We start from the raw sequence: 22639 nt of genomic DNA, 5'->3' as shown, positions 1-22639 counted from the left end.
CTATGTGGCCCCACTAGTTGCATTTAAAACATTTAACCCTTGGTCCTGGACACGTACCTGGACTAGTGGCTTCCCCTGCTACTGGTGGACTCTGTTGGGGCAGTTTAGGCTACTCACCATGGGTTCCCTTAGACCCATGAGCAGCACTGGGTATCCATTTCCTGTGTAGTGATGCCCTGTTTGCTAGGTATAGGTCTCCCTTTCTCCATAGCTCCTCTGCTGTATTGCATTGCCTATCAACTAAGAAGATTCTTATCTCCTCTGGCAAAGTCCTAAGGGCTTGTTCCCTCACCAAGAGGTCTGCCAGCCCTTCAAAAGTGGTGACATGACACCCACTCACCCATCTATGAAAATAAGTACTTAACTCAGCAATATATTCACACACACTTTCATCTGCTTTGCGTCTATGCTCAAGAAACTTTCCTGCAAGCTTCAGGTGTTAACTTAAAACCTTCTAACAAATAATTTTAACAGTGTTGTAATTTAAGCAATCAGTATCAGACAATTTAGAAATAGCAGTTACAGCTTTACCATGGAGTAAGGGGGTCAGGAACCGTACCCAGAGCCCCTGGTCAACATTATACTATCTACATACCCTTTCAAACATGTGACTAAAACTGTCAAAATTATCACCCTCTGTAAATTATGGAAGAAATTTACTGAACTTTGTTGCTTCTGGGGTTCAGTTACTCCCTTCCCCATTACTTCCAAGACCCTTGCGAAGAGTCAGCTTCTCCTTCTTATGTTTCCTCTGCCTCTCATTCTCCTCAGCTTTTGGACATCTCAGTCTCTCTGCTGCTTCTGTTTCCAAATGTTTGGCCTCCAGTTCAAGTATCTTTAATTGTAGATGGATTTTTAAGTCCTCTGTGGAAAGGTTGAACTGTCCATTTTCTGAGAATTCTACATCCCCAAGACCAGTCTGATTGTCCTCCTGGTTTCTGGTCTGTGATGCCGCTGTGACTAAGGCTGCAACCATCTCTGCTTTAGTCAGGTTGGCATGCACCAGTCCTTTGTCTTTGCACATTTCAGCCAACTGGCTCCTTGTCAGCTTGCCATACGTCTCTGCTGACATCATTGCCTGCTCTCCCTGACTAACTAAGCTATCAAAAAAAAAATAAAACAATTGTGATATGAAACTCTGAATGTTCACTGTGTGACTGACTGAAAGTAGCAAAAACCTTCTTCAATGACCACTGTTTACAGGCTACAGGAATTCAATATCCATACCACTGAATCATAATATGTGGATATCCCACTACTCCCAACCAATATATGTGATGTGGATGTCCCACCACTGCCCACCAATATATGTGATGTGGATATCCCAACACTGCCCACCAATATATGTGATGTGGATATCCCACCACTGCCCACCAATATATGTGATGCCTCACCACTGGCAACAATAATCAAGTAGCCTCAATCCTCACTCGTAGCACCAATGGGAGATGTACATTGGGAGGATGACAAGTAAATACACAGTAAAGTGCAGTTTCCCTTAAGAGCACTCTGAGACCACAGTCAGTCTGGGGCTATTTTTCCCCTCTTTCTCCAGATCCCCAATAAGACTCCCCACTGGCACAGCTATAGAGTTGAGATCTCAGCTGAGTGGCCAAGCCTAGACATTCAGCACCCTCTCTGTCCAATCAGTGCTTCATGTCCCTGTCCAAGCAGCTGACACACACACTCTTTGAGATTTGATTTCTACACACATACACACACACACACACGCACACACACACACACACACACACACACACACACACACACACACACACACACACACACACACACACCGTGCACAGACACACACACACACACACACACACACACACACACACACACACACACACACACACACACACACACACGCACACACCTGGGAAAGGCTGGCACAGGTTTACTAGCTATGCCCCCTTCTGCCCAGACTATAAGGTAGTTTTAACTGCCATCAGCCACTCCTTATCAGGAGGCCCTTAACAAAGGGTGTCTAATCTTACTGGGTAATGTTACTATTAATCCAAATTGTAGTTTGACCAAGAACAAGGCTATTAGGAGTGGCCTACACAGTGTCAGCAAATAAATATGCAAGTACTCTTAGAACTTAAATGTGTCTTACAAATATCAGCCACAATTAAAGGTTTAAGTATATTTAATAATAAATAATAAAAGAACAAGAAAATACTCAGTAAATAATCACAGCTACATCAGAGTTCGAAATCATAGGAAATATTTAAAACAACATTGCATGACAGTTTCAATTAAAGAAAACATCTAAGCTATACTTCACTATATTCCTGACAGTATCTAAGAAAAATTATACTGTTCCCTAGTCTTACTTACTCAGAGCAACAAGCAGATGTGGTGACTGGATGTTCTTGCCAGGTCAAAGACAAAATACAAAATGCCCAGTCTCTCTCTCAGAGACTTCTTAAATTAATATCCCAAATATTACAGCTGGTATACTTGCAGAATTACATCATTTCTTGGTATCTGACTTCAGTTCCCAGGCTCAAAAACGACAGCATTTAGCATCTACCTGTGAAAATACATAGACCTCAGATCTTTTGGCAAATGGAAGTTGTAAAATAATTTACATTCCTCCACATTTAAAGACAATATAAAAAACTTCTAGTTCTAGACATTATGTCTCCTGTTGCACTGAAACTGAAAGATAACATCTCTTTTGTTTATGGCCCAGCCATAAAGTAACTCAACCTCAACCATTCTTCTGGAGTTCTGCAAGTAAATCTCCTGTGTTTCAGTCTCCCCTGTTAAAATACATATATCTAAACAGTTACAATAGTGCATCTACATTTCCGCTCAGTACTTTACAAAATATCTCTTCAGCGCACGTCTGTACAATATGACATAAAGTTTTAATACATTTGTAACTCAAGCATCTGACACGAGCATGTTGACATTCACAAATGACACACAACCACTTACAAAATTCCAGATAGCTTGTCTGGCAGTATTTCCTTCTGTCACACTTCTATATACATCATATTAATATTAACAAATGACATATAATTATTTACAAAATTCCAGCTAGCTGGGCTGGCAGTATCTCCATTCATGACATATAAATGTATAGAATACATATTGTATTTATCACTCTGTACATGCAGAAATGCAGTTGGGAACAGTATGGGCCAAAGGTCAACCAGTGCCCTGCCTGAATAGGAAGCATATGCACTTATGTTCTGAAGTGATAAACATGTTGTCTACATAAGCATACTGTCAAGTTGTACACAGCATACTGGAGTGAGACTTGTGTAGTGCCTGCAGACACTATTATTGGTGGTTCTATAACACCACTGACAGGTAACATGTTCTCCTGATTATCAGTCTGTAATATACCCCCCTCAGTGGTCCTCAGCACACTGATGTCCATATACAGTCCTGTGTATGCTCTGACCATATTTATCATGGGGTAGTAGGCCTACAGACTGTGTCACTCCATGCTGCCACGGTCCCTATTAGTTCAATATTAGCTCTGCCAGGACAGGTGGTAGCTGCAGTATGTGTCATAGCTAGAATTCATGAGACAGTATGTTTTATGCAATGTAGATATGTCTGTATGTCCTGTTTTCTAAGGCAGCTGGCAGTGGATTGGTATGCAGTGGTATGTTAAAATTTCAGATGAGCTACATAATGCTGCTTGAACAATCAAAGCAACAGCATAGTTCACAGCAGGTATCTAACAATTTCAAACATCACTGTAGCAGGCTTATATTTCATGTTATACAGCATTACTCAAACACCTTATGTACCATGATTTTTCATATGCTATTACAAGCTCACAATATTAAACACCATCTAGAACATAAAGGATACATTATATGATACCAGTAACTGTTTTGAGTTATGTAGTGATTAAACGACAGAAGCATTTTTCCATTTTATTTATTTATTTTATTTATTTATTGCATTTGTTGACCGGGAAAGTCCACTGGGCCTAGGAAGCGCCCATTTTCAGTGGAGGCCTGGGGAGAAAAGCTCCACAATATTACATATAAAGTAATTAAAAACAATTAAAGACAATGTCGATACATGGTAAAGTTGTACAGAGAAATTACAAATGTAAACTCAGGAAATATAACAATGATATCATACATTTATTGCAAACAGAGGTCTTACGGTGTTAGAGATAGGATGAGAATATGTAGGAATGATAGTGGAAATGGCAGAGTGTAAAGAAGTCAGTTGTGAGCAGGGAGGAAGGCTGCAGAAATGTAAGGGTAGAGAGCAATAATGTGGGTATATTCCAGTGTATGGGTAGAAGTTGAGAAGTATGGAATCTGGGAGGAAAACGTGAAAGGACTGAGTTAAAAATATGAAGCAGGTGACAGACAGAGACAGGGAGGTAATAGACAGGACAGGAGTGGTGGAGAGTATAAAAAGATGGATATAGATTGGGGTTCTAGAGAGGGAAATCAGGTTTTTGGATTTATTGGTGGGGTACATGAGCATAGCCAATGAGAGAGAAGGTGTTCTTTTAAGGATTTTTTTTGAAGGATGCAGGATTGCTGATAGTTCTGAGAGATGGGGGAAGATTGTTTCATAACTTGGAGACAGCAAAGGAATACAGCATTTGGCCAGCTGACAGTTTGGGTTTTTTGATAGACAACAACATTTTGTTTTCAGACCTGAAGTGGCGATTGGGGTGATAAATGGTCAGGATGGATGAGATGAAAGGGCAGCTTTCAGGGAGGAAGATTAGCTTGTGGGCTGTTGTTAGTTGTAGATAAGTAAGATGGTGGGGAGATTCTAGCCACTTTAGCTGATGCAGTGAGGAGCAGTGGTGTGAGGAGTATTTTGTGTTTGTAGCGAATTTAGCAATTTTGTTGTAGCACAAGTCAAGCTTACTTTTTAGAAAGGATTGTAGGCTGGTGAGGATGGGGGTACCATATAGCAGAGTTGGAAGTAGAAATGATGAAGCTAGGGCCTTTTTTTGCAGAGAGACTGAGGAAGTAGTTGTGTCTATATAGGGCACCTAGCTTTTGATGTGTCCTTTTGATGTTGCTGTGGATATGTAGGTCAAAAGTTAGTCTGTCACCGATGATGACACCTAGCAATTTTGTACTAGGAACAACTTCAATGACAGTGTTGTTTAGGGAAGTGACAGTAAGTAGAGATTTGTCAATAGGGCTAGATTTTGTGGGAGTAAATAATAGGAGTTTAGTTTTATTGGGGTTGAGGGCTAGGTGATTTTGGGACATCCAGTGCTCAGTAGAGTTGAATGTTTCTTGGGTGAGATGCTGTAATTCTCTGAGAGAGTTTGAGGAGCAGATTATAGTTGAGTCATTTGCATATTGGATGATGGAACTATGGGGGAGCGTTTGATGAAAGTCGTTGACAAATATACTGAACAGGAGGGGACCCAGTATAGAGCCCTGGGGAACACCTGTATTAGTAGGAATGAAAGGAGAGGAGGAGTGCAGTCATCCAGTAGATTGCTGTCTGTTGCTGAGGTAGCTGGTAAACCATTGTAGGGTAGGGGGGATAGTCTAAGGTTAGAGAGTTTGGTAAGCAGTAGTGAGTGAGTGAGAAATGGTGTCAAATGCCTTTGATAGATCGAGAAAGAGTGTGGAGACTAGGGAGCCAGCATCACATGCTCTATTAACTGTATCTAAGAAGGAAATAAGGGCAGTGTTGGTGCTATGTCTGGGTCTAAAGCCATGTTGGGTGGGGGAAAGCAGTTGGTCTTTCAGTAGATGGTTTAGAAGCTGTGTATGGATACACTTCTCTAGTACTTTAGAGATGGGGGAAAGAAAGTGCAGTTGTGTACACTTACCATAAATGTAGATGTTCAAGTGTATTCACAGTTGCAGTCATTACATTTGGGTTATTTGCCTGCAGGTAGCCCACAGCCGGCATGAATACCAGAGTCTTGGATTCCTGCATTGGATGCTGTCTCTTCGTCCATGACGTCAGGTTGTCAGGGGTATAAAACATACAGCCAACGCCATTACATCAGTTTTTCGTGCCCCAGATGTCAGGTGCCCCCACAATGGGAAGCAATTATATAGTATGTTACACCTCCATCAAAAAGCAAATACACCAGATACCTTAAAACAAGAAGAAAAGGCAAAGCCAAGAGAAGTCAGTGGGCTGGAGGGAGGGTAACCAGGACTGCAACAGTGAATACACTCGAACATCTACATTTATAGTAAGTGTACACAACTGTACTATGTTTTTTTTTGTTTCACTGTTGCAGTCATTACATTTGGGTAGATTCCCAAAGCTAAGGAAGGGAGGAGGAAATTAGAGAGCATTAGGGCCAGTTATTAAGCCCTGCAAGACTGCAGTGGCAAACCCAGCTCTGGATTTAGAAAAAATAGGCATATGGTAATGCTTGGTGAAGGTATGTACAGAGCTCCAGGTAGCACTTCTAGGATGTCTCTGGTAGGGACTCCTCTGAGAAAGGCTGTAGAGGTAGATGCAGCCCTGGTGGAATGTGATCTTATCCCCTGTGGGGTAGGTTTTCCATGGTGCTTATAGCAGAAATGAATGCAATGGGCTATCCATTTAGAAATGGTTTGCTTTGAAATGGCCTTCCCCTCTGCCCCTGCAGCCAAGACAACTAGCAGATGTTCAGATTTTCTGAGAGGCTTAGTCCTGTCCAAATAAAATCTAAGTTGTCTGTGCACATCCAAAGAGTGCAGTATTCGTTCTCCTTTGTTTTGTGGATTCGGGAAAAAGGTAGGCAAATGAATGGACTAATTTAGGGCCACACTAGACACCACCTTGGGCATAAAGGAAGGATTGGTCCTGAGGGAAACCCTGTCTGCATGGAAAATAATGAAGGGCTCCACTGCCATGAGGGCCTGTAATTCAGACACTCTTCTTGCTGAAGTGATGGCTAGAAGGAAGGCTGTTTTCCAAGAAAGGAATTTCAACTCTGCAGTTGCAGTTGGTTCAAATGGAGGGAGAGTGAGCTTTTCCAATACAAAGTTAAGGTCCCAGGTTGGAGTAGGGACTCACCTGGGGGGGGTCTTACATTTTTAGCCCCTCTGAGGAATTGGTTTAGCAGTGGGTGAGAGAAGAGGGTTGGTTCAGTATTATAATGTGCTGAAATGGCAGAGGCATGAATTTTAATTGACGAGAAGGATAGGCCCTTGTGGAGCATTTCTGTTAAGTACTGAAGAATATGAGGTAAGCTGGACCCCGTTGTGCCCATCCCCTGAGTCTGGCTCCAGGAACAGTATCTTTTCCACTTTTCAGCATAGGATTTCTAGTAGTAGGCCTCCTTGCTTTCAGAATGACATCTAGCACCTGCTTACTGAGGGATGCTATTGGAGAGCTCAAGGAATTAGCCAGGCTGAAAGGTTCAGGGTTTGAAGCTGAGGGTGCAGAATCTGGCCCACCTGCTGGGACAGCAGGAAAGGTGTCTGAGGTAGGTGCCATAGATCCAGCAGTATCATACTGCACAAGAGGGGGTATCAGTGCTGGCGAGGCCAGTCTGGTGCAATCAGTATTGTTCTTGGTTTGTCCTGTTTGATCTTTAGCAGACCCTTCGAGAGGAGAGACAGAGGGGGAAAGGCATAAACCGAGAGGCTTTGCCAGGTAAAGGACAGGGCATCCACTTTCCAAGCTTGACTGTCTGGAGTCCTTATGCAGAATTTGTCCAATCGGTAGTTCTGAGGGGAGGCAAACAGGTCTATCTCTGGAGTCCCCCATTTGTTCCTCAAGAAGTTGAATATTTTTGGCTCCAGTTTCCATTCGTGTGGGTCCATGAGATTTCTGCTTAGGTCATCTGCCAGTGAATTTAGCTTGCCTGTCAGGATTTGAGCTTGTAGGTGCACTTGGTAGCTCAAGGCTGTGTTCCACAGAGCCATGGCTAGTCTGCAGAGAGGGTACAAGTGGGTTCCCCCCTGCTTGTTTATGTACCACATAACTGTGGTGCTGTCTGTCTTTACCAATAATTGTCCTGGAAGGATGTGGTCTTTGAAGGCTGTCAGGGAATTCTGTACAGATAACATTTATTTTGGTTGATATGCAGGTGCATCTGACTCGGGTTCCATTTGCCCTGAATGCACTGCCCTGCCAAGTGAGTCCCCCATGCATAGTCTGATGCATCTATTGTTAGGGTTTGGGCAGCAGGGGGTAGATTGAAAGGGAGCCCGTTGTTGTGGTAGCAAGCTTCTGCCCACCAAAGGAACTCTGTCCTTATACAAGGAATGATAGGAATCATTGATTCCAGGTCCTGAGAATGTTGACACCATAGGCTTTTTAGATACCATTGTAGTTTCCTCATATGCAGCCTTGCATATGGAATTAGTAGAATTCAAGAGGCCATGAACCTCAGGTCTTGCAAAATTTTCCTTGCAGATAGCTGGGTCTTTGTGGCCAGTAGTTTGAAGTAGGTTGTCAAATAAACTTGTTTCTCTGGCATGAGGTAAGCCATCTGGGAAGTTGTGTTCAAGCTTGCTCTCAGGAATACAATCTGTTGCAGGGTACTAGGTGAGATTTCTTTTCGTTTATGGTGTACCCCAGTGAGGTTCGAAGTTTCTTTATGAATGCCAGATATTTTAATAGCAAGTCCTGGCTTTCTGCCTGAATCAGACAATCGTCCAGGTATGGGTATATTTGAATATTTCTCTGCCTGCAAAATGCAATGGCTGGAGCTAGACACTTTGTGAATACCCTGGGCACAGTAGATAAGCCAAAGGGAAATGCAGAGAACTGATAGTGCATGGAGCCTGCCCTGAAGCATAGGTATGTCCTGCAAAATTCCCTTATTGGAATGTTCAGGTAATCTTCCTTTAAGTCTAAGGTTGCCAACCAGGCATCTTTGCCTAGCATAGGAAGCAGCTGTTGAAGTGTTAGCATTTTGAATTTTGGGATTACCAAAAAGGTGTTTAGAATAGAGAGGTCCAGGATAGGACACCAAGAGCTGTCTTTTCTGGGTACCAGGAAAAGTCTTGAATAATATTCAACCTGTCCCTTTTCTTCTGCTGGGACAGGTTGAATAGCCCTGATACTTAGAAGAGAGAGAACCTGTTGTTGAACCTCTGCCCACTGATTTGGGGGTAGGTCTGGCCAACCGTTTGGGGTTGGTAGGGTGTGGAAGTGGAATCTGTATCCTTGGAAAACTATATTTAAAACCCATTTGTCCTGGGTAATGAGTTCCCAGTTTTTTGCATGCAGGGCGAGTTTTCCTCCTAAGGGAGCAGTCAGTTGAGCAGGGCTTGGAAGGGTTAAAGTTAAGTCATTGTGACATTTTTCCGTAGGGGGTGCCTTACTACTTCCTGCTTTGGAAGTGGGAGCCCCCCCAATGCTTAGGCCTGTGCATAGCCTGAGACTGTAATGTAGGTGGTCTGCTGTTCCTGGGTTTGGACTGTGAAAGCCTGGAAGAGACTGGAAAGGACCAAATCTTTGAAGGCCGATGCCTACTAAATCTGGGAGGCTGTGCTTGCAGGAAATCTTTAACAGTTTGCATAGATTTGTCTTTTTCCTCCATCTTTTTGAGGACTTCTTCTGCTTTGTGCCAAAGGTGGTCTGGGTTTAAGGGAGCATCCAGTAATTTAGCTTTAACATGATCTGTCAAGTTTTGTTCCTTAAGCCAAGCACACAGACCCAGTGATAGCAGCTGTGCAAAATGCTTCTAAAGAGTCAAAACCACATTGCAAAGTATGTTTACCAACTTGTTCAGCAGAATGCATTAAATCCTGTAATTCTTTGTGTTCAGCACAGTCAGGAATCAACATCATTTACTGTTTAAGTAGTCCCATAATATGCTGCTGGTATTTTAACATTTGAAACTGGCAATTTAAATCTCTAATGGCCAAAGTAGCAGAAGTGTATACCTTCTTATCCCATCTGTCCAAGGTCCTAGAATCTCTATCAGAAGGGGTAGGATTTTTGGCAGTAGTAGCCTTAATGTCCTTTGGTCCGTGGAAAATGGCCTCTGGATCCGCAACAGGATTCTTGAAGAGGAACTTGTGAGAGTCAGGTACCCTGTAATACCTGTCAGTTTTTCTGGGAGCTGGAGGTAAAGTGTCTGGGGACAGGCTAGATTCCAAGAAGGCATCATCCACAATGTCCAGAACAGGAGAGATAGCTAAAGGCCTGTGTTGAGAAAGGAGTAATAATTCCCTAAGCCTCTTTTTGGAGTCAGAGTAATCCTTGCTTTCCCAGCGTAAATGCTCCCTAAGAGAGTGCAAGGTTTCACCAAAAGAAAAATCTTCTGGAGGGGAAGGAGAGGGCATGGAATCCTCTGCATCAGAATCCTCATAGGTAGATAAGGGCAAATCCTGGTAATCAGAAGAAACAGAAATATCAGAATCCTGATCAGATGAATCAGAAGGAAAATCAGTTCTAGGTTTCTTAGAAGGGGAAGGCTGGCTTCCCCTAATTAAAGTAATAAGGTCTTCAGCCATTCTAAGCATTTGTTTTTTAGGCATATGGGCCTGACCATGTGGTTTGGACGTTAGTTTTCTAGGCGTAGGTCGAGTTTTAGGCCTGGATGAAGAAGATGGCATCGGTTTAAAATGCAAATCTGTAGGTCTGAATACACCCTCAGAAGCCAGTGCCTGCACAGCGGCTCCGGACCCATCCAAGGTAGAGACATCCACAGGTTCCATAGTTGAAGAAGCATCTCGCGGCATACTGGACTCTGAATGGGTCTCAGTAGAGGCCAGCAAATCTGAAGTAGTGGGTATCAGGGGCTGCGAAAGCGTCTCACTGAGTACCGGCGAAGTGGTGACTAGCTTAATGGAAGCGTCATCGGTTAGTTTTGGACCTATGCGGCCTGTCTCTGTCTTTATCTTTATGTTTTTTCAGAATATTGGTAGTCTGATGGCTTACTGAAGCCATTTCTGGATAGTTATACTGAGTACCAAAATAATCTGCTGCAAAAATAGACCAACGACGAATAGTTCGGGGGTTGAATAAGGCACAAAACTGACAGCGAGGGATGTCATGGTCTGGGCCTAAGCAAGGAATACAGTATGAATGAAAATCTTTATGAGGTTTTCTTTCCACAGGTAAGACAATTGTTAACTTTTACTGACATCAGTTAAGAGCAAGAAAAAGGATCCCCAACTGGGTACTTAGTTTTTTTTTGAAAACTTTGGTTCTGAAACTCGAAAATGTAAATTTCAGGAGTCGGTCGACCGGCACTTGTGAACTGCTTCTGCTTCGGGCACCGTGTGAGAAGAAAGACTGATGTAATGGCGTCGGCTGCATGTTTTATACCCCTGACGACCTGACGTCATGGAAGAAGAGACAGCATCCAACGCAGGAATCCAAGACTCTGGTATTCAGGCCAGCTGAGGGCTACCTGCAGGCAGATAACCCAAATGTAATGACTGCAACAGTGAAACAAGAAGAACATTGGCTATTGGATGGAAGTTTGAGATGTCAGAGTCATTGCCGCCTTTATGAAGAGGAATTCCAGATGTCTGGTATGCAGGATTCTTGAACTGACCACTAACAACTGTCACAGATATAATTAATTTCATTGTCGGATGCATCATATACATTTGGAGGTATGAGCTTTTCCAGAAAAATGCTCTTATGGCACCTCTAAAATTCTGTCACCAATACACCACCATACTGGCATGCAGTGTGGTGAGGATATGGCATATGATGCTATGAATATACATGAGGAGTCATTACAGTCATATCTCTACACTGCTTTCTATGTAACAGTACATAAAATCAATATGGAGCACCGTCTGATAGCACAGTGTCACTGTAGATAAATGTGTGATCTGATATGTAGTATTTCTTACATTCCTGGCGATATATACCAGCAAATAATGAGCTGTAACAGATATATTTTAAACACAGTATCATTTACATTGCAGGGACGCTGCAAAAGGCACGTACAAAGGCAGTGCTATTCTGCAGCGTTTTGTTCACCAGGGTATATACATTTAATGTTCACTAGGGTATATACATTTACTATGAGTCTATATATCTATATTCATATTTAATTAAGCATCATAGCCTTACTAGCGGTCACCATTTTCAGTAGAGACTCAAGGAGAAATTTCCAGAATTAATATATATTTGTGTATAACACTCTACAAGTACCACGACAAAGAATCTATATAGAAGGGAAACAAAAATGTGTGCAAGTCATTGTACACATTTCCGTAATATATTAATGGACTAGATGTATAACATTTACTATATAGACATAATAGCAGTGACAGCTACATCAGAGTTGGACAGCCATCTGCTCAGCTAACATGACTGTAAAGCATTACACTTATTAGTACTTGCTGAAGGTGAGCGCAGTCGACTCTTTGTGCATCCTCCCTAACTTTCACCATGCAGTGCATATGATACAAATGCCAGATATTCAACCTACTACACTGTTATCCTACAGCACTGAGACCAGTGCTTCCTTAAAATTAGCTTTCCCAGTAAAAAGTTTTACTGTCTTGGTCTTCTGCAGCATGTAGGAGATGATCTATCCTAGTCATTGGCCAGTCCTTCATTATTCAAGGTGTACTTCCTTCTGCCATTATTTCCCATTTCATTCTTATTTATTTAACATTTGTTTACCGAGAAAGTCCGACTTAGAACTAGCCTGTTTTCAGCAGAGTCCTGGGGAGAAATGCTCCAGATGTATGTCTTTGTATTGTGGGAGGAAACTGAGGCACCCAGAGAAATCCCACACAAATACAGGGATGACATGCAGACTCTGCACAGAAGGCACCCCAGATATGAATCGAACTGGAGATCCTCTTGCTGTGAGGTGACAATGCAAACCCCTGCACCACTGCGCCGTCCCGAACACATTTGTGGTACTTTTATGTATGAACAAGGCAGCTCTCTAGAATTATATTTTGTGGTAGTGTCTGGTGTAAAATGTAACTGAGTATGTAATTGTTTGTGGCATATCTATATGTATACACGCACACACACACACACACACACACACACACACACACACACACACACACATATATATATATAGATAAAAAGCGTATATAAATCTATATATCTATATCTACATATCTATATATCTATCTATATCTATCTATATATCTATCTATATATCTATCTATCTATATATATATATATATATATATATATATATATATATATATATATATATCTATAGGGTCTATATCACTTCGACGAAACGGCAAGTTCGAACACCATATGTTCGAACTTCTAACCTCTAAGTGCAAAACCATCCAAGGCTTAGAACAGTGATTTTTTTTCCCCAGGGAAAAAAATTGCTGTTGCAAGAAAACACACACACAACACAAGCACACCAAAATAAATAATCCACACATATACACTACACAAAACCCTACTTCTAATCCTACACTAAACCGTACATACACTACTATCTATCCACTTACCTTAACCCAAACCCTAACCCTAAGGTCCGTAACTATCACACACTCACCTTACCTGCTCCCTAACCCTAAGGTCCATAACTATCACACACTCACCTTACCCGCTCCCTAACCCTAAGGTCCATAACTGTCGCACACTCACCTTAACCCAGTCCGTTCGCACACTTACCTTAACCCGGTCCGTAACCTTCGCATCACAGTGGAGGGAATAGTGAAGCTGCAGAAGCCCAATTCTTTCCTGGAGAATTCGTGATCTTCTTGCATTGGCGATAATCAGTTTTCGAACTTCACAGTTCAAACATATGTGTTTGAAACTGCTGATGTTTTGATGAACTGATTATATATATATATATATATATATATATATATATATATATATATATATATATATATATAGCTGTAGATATATAAATCTATATATTATATCTACATATCTATATATATATATATATATATATATATATAGATATATATAGATATATATATATATATTTAAAATGTATATATAAATATACATACATTGCCCGTTCGATTCTCAGTTAGAGCATCTTCTGTGTGGCGACATGCATGAATGGGCATTCCTTCATTGAAGGTTGTTCGTTAGGCCCGGCAAGCTAGCACGTTAAACTCTACTGCCAATCATTAGCGGACCTGAGTTCCGCTGTTGCGACCCCTAACCGGGAAAAGCCGAAAGACACAAACACAAACAAACATATTTATACACACACACACACACACACACACACACACACACACACACACACACACACACACACACACACACACACACACACACACAGTGACATATATTTACAACATATTTACATATGTATCTTGAGTAAGAGTAGCCCTTGTGTAATTATAACGGTTTGCATTAATATACAGCATTAAACACTAACAACTGCCACAAGATGTAAACATTCAGGCTCATAATCATTGGCAGGGTTTAGGAAAACTATGCTTGTCATCATAGATGACAGATATGAATGTATATCATTGTGCTTTGGTGTAGAGCAGACTCTCATAAAAACTAATTTAGTGGATTTTTCCTTATCATGACAGGACAATGCCTAAATATCTTAACTTCACCAGAAGGTATAAGGTTCAGCGGGTGCAGGCTTTTTAAAATACTAAAGAATTTGGACTTATTCAAAGGTAGCCCTGAACTGATAGTTTTTGGTTGGCCATTCTAGAACGCTTTAACAAATAATATTTCAGGTATAGTTATGGAGTGCTTTGTAAGTGATATATTTGATCTTAAATGGAATCGTGCAGAAAAGCAACAATATTAATTCCACTACTTAAATTCCAGAGCTTTAGATATAAACCACTTTGGATAATAATTAGCTATACATACCATGGAAGTAGACAGAGTACAACTACACTGTGCAAACGTGTGAAGATAGCCAAAGTCATGTCATTGTTCTCAGCTTCATATAGACTGCTAGTTTATTACACAAGTCGTGTTACCTGAGCAGCTATTCTCATGCCATTAATAGCATTTGCAGGGATATATGAACATATCAGTGTGACAAATAAGAGGTCAGGCATGTACAGTAACTAGAATAAGCTTCAGTATAATCTGACACTTATTCAGGAGGGGTGAATGCATAGGTTGGATGTAGCTTTTATTAAGATTCTTGGTGATCAGTAGATCATAAACCTTTAACTCACAGTAGGAGTATAGGCAGGAATTGACAATTTGTACTCAGAGGAGCCAAAGTGCACCCCCAGTAAAGGCTATACACCATATTCCAGCCCCATGCAGTACTCTTGATTGATTGACATTTGTTGACCAGGGATGTCCAGTGGGTCAAAAACCCATTTTCAGTTGATGCCTGGGGAGGTAAGATCCCATTACAAATACAAAAGGTATATAAAACAATATTATATTGTCAATATAATTATATTGATAATATAATATTATATTGCAAATTATCATCAACTTCAGGAAAAGGAGTACAAACCACCCAGTGCTCAGGATCAATGGTGAGAGTGTGGAGAGGGTTAAGAGTACAAAATTCCTGGATGTACACATATCAGAGAGTCTCTCTTGGTCAGGAAACACCAGCAAATGGTCAAGAAAGTGCACCAATGCCTCCACTTTTTAAGAGGGTGAAAAAAGCTAAGCTTCTTCCTCATATTCTCTCCACCTTCTATAGAGGTGCAGTAGAGAGCATCCTCACCTGCATCTTCACAGTGTGGTTTGGAAGCTGCACAATTACAGAAAGGAAGGTGCGACAAAGTGTGGTGAGGGTTCCAGGGAAGGTAACAGGTTCCTCTCTTCCATCGATACAATATCTTTATTCTGCAAGAAGTATCCGAAAGGTCACCAACATAATACAGGACACGACACATCCTGCGCATGGACTGTTTAAGCATCTGGCATCGGGCAGGAGATATCGCAGCATCCACTGCAGGACTAGAAGATTCAGTAACAGTTTTTCTACCCTACAGTGATTAGACTTCTGAACTCAGGTACTAGTACCAGGGATCTGGACACATAATAAGTCAATTTTTATTTATGTGTGCAATATATACTTACATATATTCCAAGTTAAGTGCAATATTTATTTATTATATCCATAGTCAGTATTATTTAACTCACTCAAGTGCAATATTAGACAAATGTTGTTGTTGTCTTTTGGCTTTTCCCGGTTAGGGGTCGCCACAGCAGAACTCCGGTCCGCTAATGATTGGCAGTAGATTTTGACGAATGCCGAGGTGCCAGCTCAACATTCAACCTTCAACAAAGGCACGCCTATTTACGCATGTCTTTCGAACACCCACCCAACCATGGGGAGAACATGCAGACTCCACACAGAAGGCACTCCCTGCACTCCAGCCGAGAATCGAATGGGAGCTCCCATTCAATTCTCGGCTGGAGTGCGGGGAGTGTTCAATTCTCGGCTGGAGTGCGGAGAGTGCCTTCTGTGTAGAGTCTGCATGTCCTCCACGCGGTTGGGTGGGCGTTCGAAAGACATGCGTAAATGGGCGTGCCTTCATTGAAGGTTGAACATCGAGCTGGCACCTCGGCGTTCGTGAAAATCTATTGCCAATCATTAGTGGACCAGAGTTCCGCTGTGGCGACCCCTAACCGGGAAAAGCCGAAAGACAACAACAACATTTGTCTAATATTGCACTTGAGTGAGTTAAATAATACTGACTATGGATATAATAAATAAATATTGCACTTACTTGGAATATATGTAAGTATATATTGCACACATAAATAAAAATTGACTTATTATGTGTCCAGATCCCTGGGTGCATTTCAATCTGTAGTGTGTTTTGTTTTACTTTAACTAGGGTAGTTAATTTAACTCAGGAGAGGGTATTCTTTTTGTATATGAGTATTGGTAAATATCTCTGCTCTTTCATGCATGTATTTGGAGTAGTATTGTATTTGTTAGTTATGTTTATTCCTCTACTTGTATGTGTTGTTTCACTTTCCTTTGTAATCTCAAGAATTTAGCTGATGCATGAAATTTTGTTTAGGCTACACGTGTGTAGTTTTAAATGACAGTAAAGTTTAATTTGACTTTTGACTTTGACTATATATACACAAACATCTGGTATTTTCATGCATGTTGACAGATAAGCTGTTGGAGATCTTGTCCTGCCATGAGATACCACATGCGCACTTAAGGCAATGCGTATGGAATACTTTGAGCTGCTCCTGGTTTGAACGCAAAGTCCATATTTCACTGACATACATTAATGTGCTCAAAACACAAGCTGTGTAAACCTGCACATTTATGTGCACAGTGAGTTTATTATGGTCCCATTCTCTCTTAGTCAGCCTTGAAAATGTTGTTGGGGCTTTCCAATGCTCTTATCTTGCTATCAGGTGACCAGTTGCCTGAGATAGCAGCGTGTCAGTACACAAACTCATGGACAACCTCCAGGTCATAGTCAGACAAGGCCTCTTCAAGTGCATAGACAAACGTGTGAACTTTTGAAGTGAAAGAACTTTCATGGCTGGATGTTCAACTTATTACACATGAACAAGTGGTCAGGATCAAAGTCTGCTCTGTGGTAAATGCATGTTACCCTGACACTACCTAGACTGCTGCACTTGGTAAGGTTGAGGTCAAGCTTGTGCCAATGTTTTGATCTTGGGTGTTGCCATGAAACTTTGTGCTGCAGCTTCACATTGAGGAGGGTGTTGCTTATGCAGAGGTCATATTGTGAACAAAGTTCAAGGAACACTGTCCATTTTCATTCATCTTTCCTGTTCCAAAATGTCCCAGACAGGACGGCCAGCTGTAATGGTCATGCCAACTCTGGCATGAAAGTTGCCAACTTACGGAGACTGAATGATGGTTCATGGAGAAGAGATGGTATCCCTAAGGTCATCATAGAACTTGTCCTTTACTTCCTGGGTAGAAGCTAAATTAGGCACATAGACACTGAAGATGTTGACCATGTGATCATGACCACTGGAATTTGTAGATGAATTTTCAGCTTTCTCTCATTTCCCGCATTTGGTTGTATGGCTGAGCCAACAAAGTTGTTTCTGATTGCAAAACTATCACCATATTCCCTGGTTTCTTCTGGAAGCTTTCCTTGTCAGAAAAAAAACTGAAGCCCTTCTCCCTGAGACATCCAATGGATAACAGCCTTGTTTCCTCGCAAATCACAATGTCCATCTGTAATCTGTTCAGCTCATTGTTAATGACTACTGTCTTCCAAGAATTACTGATGTTTTGCACATATTACATAAGACCTGGAGTCATTGTCCTTATGTTCCATGTGTCCAGACTAGAGGCTTGTAAATTTTGTTGCTTTTTTTTCCCCCAAGTGTATGGTTAACGATCCACATGTTGGAGGTTTTCTAAGCCCCACACACCCAGTAGAGCAAGTGGACTATGGTGAGGCAGAACCTGTTTGACTGGGGGCTGCCCAGCTTGAGGCAGGCAGAAGCTGCCCAATAAGATCTGAGGACCTCTCCCACTGTTTGAAGCAGCCCCTGGTGCCCCACTCTATGCCAACTGAGTGCAGTGGCTTAATACCAGTAACTGCTGCTTCCCATGTTGTGTCACAGCTCACAAAGCAATGACAAAATGTCCTCTCCGGGGTGCAGGCCTGGGAAAGTTAATTTTGAGGAAACAGCTAATGCCCAGCAACAGGTTCCCCCTCTCCATACCACTGATGTAATCCAAGGGGAAAGGCAAGGTCAGTACAACTTGGTATCAATGTTATTGCAGGAGCTGCCAGAGTGAGGTTGAGTAAACCTCAAACTGCCATAGGGGATCTATCTTCGTATTTTTCTTCAGGGTTTACTCCTGAAGCCTTCACCATGACTAGGTATTGCCACAAGGCAGTAGAGGTTTTAAATCAGAGTTTTCTTTCTCCTAGGTGGGTTGCCTTCACAGGTTGATGAGCCTCACCTGCCAAAGCAACTGATTTTAAAGCACCAGTCACTCACCTTTGCCCCTTCTCTTGTCAGTAGAAATTGTTTCACTGGGCTTAGAAACTAAGCCACATGTTAAGGACAGGAGCTGGACTTGGGTTGTCAGAGGCTATTAGAGATGCACGCCATGGGAACATTTTACAGATAATGGTAGCTTATTTATCTTACCACTCCTGGCTATGACAACATTTGAAACCACACAGACAATAAAACAAAAGTACTAATGCGATTAAAATAGCTTAGAAACAGTCTAACATGTTACAACAATCGCTATAACAATGTGGATGTCAGTGCCACGACTCGAATACTGCTTATCAATGATAGTCTTCAACTCGGCACAAACATCCAAACTTTGCCAGTAGTTCTAAATAAAACTGGGCATTGCATCTCATTTTCCACTTTAAGAGAACATCTGTGTACCTCACTACAAAAGGCAAATTGGATACTTATCTCTGCAAAATCTACCCTTATTTTAAACTGTGTTGCATTCAAATTAATAAATTGCCGATACTGTCTAGCCCCAACCCCCAGACTACAACACAGAGACATTTGCTATCCACTTTGATCCAAAACGGATAACTTAGCTACCTGACTACTCTGTTATTCTCACATGTTGCCACTTCTAATGCATTGGTTACTTCCAGATATGTTACATAAAAGTGTTATACCACCAAATCTGTCTGCTATCCCCATAGCATTTGTCTGCAGACTGCTTTGCCCACATTCCCAAAATAAGTTTCTTTTCCTTGCTTTCAGTTTCAGCCTTTTCTTTTCCTCTCTTCTGTTCTCTTTCTCTTCAGTCACATAACTTTTCTCAATAACAGTTTAATTTCCATTCTATGTTCTTTTCTCCCTCTGCAGTCGCACACATCACATGTTGCATACCTTTTCACTCTGTTGTGTTTTACCATTCTGCCTGCACAACTCTTAGACATTGCATTGGTACGTTATCTCACACTGCCCACATTTGACCCTGCCATTCCTGTCTTTTTGTTGAGTGGCTGATGTGCTGGCAACTGCTGTGCCTTCTTGGTCAGTTCTGTTGACTGCTGAGCTTCCCGCATGTGTCTATATACACTTATAAGGCAGTGCAATATAGAGCACCCTTCTTAAGTTTTGAAAGATATATCACTGATTCTGTTGAGTCCTCACTGGACATACCTCTCAACCTGTAGACAGCGAAAATAGGAACAAAGGCCCTTGAAGAGTTGGTACACCCAGATAACAATGTGGGTATCTGATTAGCATAAAATTTGAATACCAAATAGCACATAACTATTCCTGCTTCCAGTAGGAATGTAGGGTATTACTCAGAATCATATTTTTAAAAAACAGAGTGACAAAAGTTAGAAAAATATAAACACATTATTAAAGAGGCATTGTAAAATACATAGACCAATGAATTGTATTGCAAAAAAAATTATAAAACAATTTTTATTTTTTTTTTCAGAAAAAGAGAGAAAAGAGATGTAAGATGTGTCCCCTTCTTCCTTGCCAATTGTTGCCATTAGTATGTAGTGATGTTTTTGTGTACTAGACAGCTTCACACAAATTGTGTGTGTTGGTGGGGGGCTTTAAAAAATGTAAAAAAGTAAAATAAACTGTTTGACAGTGGGTGCAGACTTCCAAAACGAGGGACATCCTGTCCAGAGCTAAAATCAGGTCTGAAAATAGGAATATTTATCCATAATAGAGACAGTTGAGGTCTGTACAACAAATACACCACTGCTGCATTGACTATGTGCCACTGTTCCCAGTTGTAGCACAAGTATAGTAACCAATATCCATCACTCGGAATGCTGGTCATGCCTTTGGACCTGCTTTTGTGTTGGTTTCTCCAAACATTTGCTGCATCTATGTAGACATGCTTGCTATCTTCTTTCTAGGTATGATTATACCCTGTTGTGGTATGACACTTTTTTGTGGTGCTTCATGTTTGCTTCATGTTATTAGCATGCAAGAATTTAATAACAGTTGACATTAACTGTACATGCACTGGCTGCCACTGTGAACGTAACAGTGCACTGCTATAGCAAAGATCTGAGGAAAAGGCTTTGTCTGTATATTTTTACAGGTAGATGCTAAATGCTGCCAGCTTCTAGCAATGAGGATTTTGGCCTAGGAACTGGAAGTCAGATGACCAGAAATTCTGTCATTCTGCAAGCTATCCCAGCAGTAATATTTCAGATATTAGTTTGAGAAGTCTCTTAGTGAGACAGAGCATTCTGCATTCTGTCTTGGAATTGACAACAAGTAGAAGATCCATTCATCACATCTGCCTTGCTCTATTATTAAGTTCTTAGGTTATATTATAATTCTCTTAGATTCAGTCAGGAATATGGTAAAGCTTAGTTTAGATATTTGTCTTTATTTATTGGAGACTGTCCAGCAATGTTGTTTTAAATATTTCCTGTGGTTTTTAACTCTGATGTCACTGTGAATATATATTCAGTATTGTCTTGTTCTTTTATTATTTATTATTAAATATATTTAAACTTTTTATTGTGGCTGATCTGTGTAGAGATATTTCACTTTTTGAGCATAGTTGCATATTTATTTGGTGACATTGTGTGGTCCACTCCTAATAGCTTTGTTCTTGATCAAACTACCATTTGTATGAATATCAATATTAAACAGTAGGATTGGACACCCTTTGTTAAGGGCCCTGAAGTAGCTGATAAGGAGTGACTGGTGAAAGTGAAAACTACCTTATAATCTGACAGAAGGGGGCATAGCTAGTAAACCTGTGCTAGCCTTTCCCAGGTGTGTGTGTGTAAATCAAACTTCAAAGAGTGTGTGTGTGTCAGCTACTTGGGCAGGGGCACAAAGCACTGGTTGGACAGAGAGAGTGCTGGAGATCTTGACTTGGTCACTCAGCTGAGATCTCAACTCTATAGCTGTGTCAGTGGGGAGTCTTATTGGGGATATGGAGAAAGAATGAGAAACCATCACTGGACTGACTGTGGTCTCTGTGTGCTCTTAAGGGAAATTGCACTTGTTGCAGCTTGCTGCATCTGGAAATACTGCCTGTGTACTTGATATCCTCTCAGTGAATGTCCACCACTGTTGTCAGTGGTGAGGATTGAGTCTCCTTGATTACTAGTCCAGTGGAGGGTCATCACAATCACTTCACAGTAATGAATTGTACTCTGCACCCAGCTTCTTCATTCTTCATAGTGGTTGTTCTGGTGCCTTGCATGCCTTGGTGTAAACATTTTACTGAACATTCTTGACTGTGGCACTCTTTCCCAGATTTTATACAAACATTTTTTAATGTATTTATTTTTGTGCTGTGGAATGTGATTGGATAACATACAGCGGTAGTCCTTTTTATGTCCTGTTCTACTGGTACGTGGTTTTCATCGTTCACCACTGCCTCCTTCAGGTATCCTGATTTTTGTTACTGTTTTCAGTGCACTGTTTCATGATGCCATGGCATTATCTTGCATGTTATTTTCCACTGGGCATTGTATCTCTGTGGCATTTGCACTGTCCTGTACCATGTTGTATGTTCATGAATTCTGCCTCTTACTCACAATTAACAATTTCCGTTTTCCAGCCACAAAAACCAAATTTCTTTGTTAACCCAGAAAACACCCTTTGATCACTGCTTATTTCTAAGAGTGCCACATATTGTATATAAATGTTAGTAAGTAATCAACATACCAGGTACAGAAGTGCAATCATATTTAGTCAGCATTCTCTTAAAATAAAAATGCATTCTTAATCAGAATTTCATACTGTTATTTTAAGCAACTTTTGAGAGAATGTCTTATTTGAGGAATTCTGATATATCATTATATGAATTCTAATGAATGAATAATTTGCGGTGTAGAACTGAAATGGCGAAATTTCTACTGAAATGCATTAAACACCACAGTAATTCATTGCA

The 22639-nt window shown here is 41.1% G+C and overlaps 1 protein-coding gene across 1 annotated transcript in view; it reads left to right on the top strand.

Moving 5' to 3' along the window:
* PPM1L (protein phosphatase, Mg2+/Mn2+ dependent 1L) overlaps nucleotides 1-22639 on the top strand; it is a 1339716-nt gene that overhangs the window by 131658 nt on the left and 1185419 nt on the right. The gene's annotated exons all lie outside the window — the stretch shown is intronic.

The sequence above is a fragment of the Protopterus annectens genome, chromosome 4.part1 (genome assembly GCF_019279795.1).
Source record: "Protopterus annectens isolate FY-2018-M chromosome 4.part1, PAN1.0, whole genome shotgun sequence".
NCBI lineage: Eukaryota > Metazoa > Chordata > Ceratodontiformes > Protopteridae > Protopterus > Protopterus annectens.
Note: the sequence above shows the minus strand (reverse complement) of the source record. Positions and strands in the feature narration are given on the sequence as shown.